Source organism: Chrysochloris asiatica, unplaced genomic scaffold (genome assembly GCF_000296735.1).
Source record: "Chrysochloris asiatica unplaced genomic scaffold, ChrAsi1.0 scaffold00018, whole genome shotgun sequence".
In the NCBI taxonomy this organism is placed as follows: Eukaryota; Metazoa; Chordata; class Mammalia; order Afrosoricida; family Chrysochloridae; genus Chrysochloris; species Chrysochloris asiatica.
Genome location: NW_006408536.1, coordinates 27,869,359 through 27,872,292, shown reverse-complemented (window position 1 = coordinate 27,872,292; position 2,934 = coordinate 27,869,359). Strand labels below are relative to the sequence as shown.

At 42.7% G+C, this 2,934-nt stretch overlaps 1 pseudogene; it reads right to left on the bottom strand.

Annotated features, from left to right (window-relative positions):
• Positions 1–2,039: 2,039 nt before the first annotated feature.
• LOC102833473 lies at positions 2,040–2,934 on the bottom strand (annotated as a pseudogene).

Below are 2,934 nucleotides of genomic sequence, written 5' to 3'. Positions count from 1 at the left end.
CTGGGGTGGAAAATTCCAGCAGACCCTTATCAGGTAAGTGGGAGTAAACCTACCAATAAACCCTGATCTTGTTTGTATGGATGGGCTAAGTTTTATCCTGTTTGTTCAGGTGTCCTTGGGTCATTCTGACCTTGACAGTTTTTTTGTAAGAAGTTTATTTATTACCTTTCCATAAGGTGAGGTGGGGGGTGGGGGGAGGGAAGCAGGGGCAGGGTGAGACTGGGCTGAAAGGACTTAGCGGATACCTAGTTTAAATAGGGACTGTTAGTCATGCTATACCATTTCCCCCTCTAGTTGTACATAAGCTTAAATCATTGAACATTTTATATTGTTCTCCTGTTCTAGTCATTTACATGGCTGAGAGAGGATAAGTAGTTTAATAGATTCTGTTCGGGACTTCTGGATGCCCTCTGAAAGAAACTAACAAATCAGATATATTTATTACACTCTGAGCTAAATAGACCCAAATTTTTTCATCCCGTTGAAAGGAATAAAGTCTTATGAGAGTCCCATTGTGTCTAAGCTTTGAGTCTGGCTAATTTGACAGCTGATGGGGTGGCTAGAAGGACTTCCCAGGGTCCAGTCCACTTTTTTTTTTTTAACTGGTTTTCAGATCCGTGTCTCCATGTTCTAAGCAGAACATGATCTCCAGGCTCGAAGGGATCAGGTTACTTGTAGGGAAGAAAGTAGACTTGGGAAGGGTAATTTTACGAATAATAGAAAGTGTGTGGTGGAGGTATTGCACATACCGCTTCACCTTTAAATCTTGGCGGAGGTCAGGTAGAGGGTTGAGGGAAGCTGCCTGGGAAGGTTTACTGTTTTTTTGTTTTGTTTTGTAAAAATCACTACTACCAAAGTACAAACCAGTAACTGCTGAAAAAATAAAAATAAAGATGTTGCAAGTATTAAGAAAAGAGTGACTCAGAGTGTTCCACTTCAAAGTGAACCCAAATGATTTATTTGTGCTAAATTAATGCAAATAATGTATTCAGAATATACTTCTTTGTACACTGCACTTGCTTTATAATGGATGTAATAAGCATTCATCAATGCTAATGTGCTACTTTCCTCTTTTCTTCTCTGTCAAGGAAGAATAGTATTTTGTGGCCATTATGTTGAGATATTCCTATAATGTTCATTTCAAATAGTAGTTTCTAATATTTTTTGCACCTTTAAAATATTTGTCCAAACTCTGTTTTCGGGGAACACAAAGAACTGAAGAGGAAAATAGGTGTTTCTGTTACAATCATGTTGTCTTTGGCAGCAGAAATCAAATAGCACATTCTAATCAGGGTGGGATCCGGGGGGAGCAAAAACATTTACCAACTCATGTTAGAGGGGGCAGCTCAGGTACCGTTATAGATAAAGAAAAGTATAACATCATATATAATAACATGGGATCCATTACTTAGGTTGTTTTACAAGAGTTTCAACATGGAAGTCAGTATATACTGAAAATAACCTGTAAAAACTGTTTCTGTAGAAAGCGCTATTAAAGAGTACGTATGTCTCGGGCATTGATTCATCTAAGTTTCCGTTCTACAGTGAAAGCTAGATGCCTCAAAGGTGGGAACTGTAGTGCTGAGTTGGTGTGTGTTTGATAAACACCATTATAATGGGGTTGGGCTAATAAAAGCTCAGTAACTCTCTGCAAATTCATGGGGGGAAAATATATATAAAAGATAATCCCTTTTTCTTTTACAAGCCGAAAAGCCAGGAAAATGAAGTTCCGGGGCCGAGCAAGAATTGCACACTGTTGTTGCTGAATGATCTAATACTGAAAAGCATGTGTTTCAGCCAGGGAATGAACATACAAGTAAGATTCAAGTCAAACACTGATGGGAAAAGTCGTCTGGTTAGTGTCGTTGATCCACAAGACTGGCTGCATTTCCGACATTTACAACACAAGGAATAGTGAAGCCTTAGATAAACTCAGTGCAAACAGGTCAGATCCAAATATGCTGGGGAAGGAAGCCTTTGGCGTGAGCAGATGGCTCCATTTTAGGAATCCAACTTGAAATTTGGACTAAGCACATGCATTAAGGCTGGGAGGAAGGGTGCATTGAATGTTGTGAAGGGGCGGACTGCGAGGTGGCTGCTGAGAGGACTGCAGGCTGCATGGGTGGCGGAGGCGGAGGTGGAGGTGGCTGAACTGGGGTCTGTGTGTTGGGAGATGGAGGCTGCGTGGGCCGTTTGAATTTATTAGGACTGCTGCTTCTCTGCAGCGATGGCCTTGTGATGCCATGGGAGGTTCCCATATGCTGCACGTGAAGGCCCGGGGAATTGTAGTAAGACATTCTGGCTCTAGTCAGCGATGTTGGCGGTGTGAAACCAACTGTGTGACTTGCATATGATAGACCAGGTGATAGAGGCCTGCTGGAACTCGGAGAAGGTGTGGAAAAGATTGGGCAGGACACAGTGCGAGGTCTTAGTCCTTGAGCAGACATCTCGTTAAAATACCTCTCATCATCCATCTCTAAGCTGGATTCACTCTCAGAGAGCTGTCGACAGAGGGCTTTTCTTCTTCTCTCCATCTCCCTCTGCAGCCTCAAGTTCTCCTCCCTCATGTGCCATTCTTCCTCCAGATACTGCGCCATCTTCTCGGAATGCTGTAACCGAGGAGCTCTCAGTTGCTTCTTCAGCCTCTCCACTTCATTCTTTTAAGAACCTGATGTGGCGCATCATGTTTTCCGGTGATTCAATTTCCATGGCAATATCTCTGGGCGATGGTGGAGCAGAGACGGGCTGGTCTAGTTTCTCCTGCAGGATTCGCTTTTCAGCTTCAAGCTTATCCATCCTTTTCCACAGACGATTAACTAGTGTTTCTTGTTCTTGCTCCAATGTATTTTCAAGGTCGATCTTCTCTCGTCTCAACTGCTCATCAGTTTGTTGACTTGAAACTCCTGCTCCTGCTCGAGATGCTGGAGAGCTCAT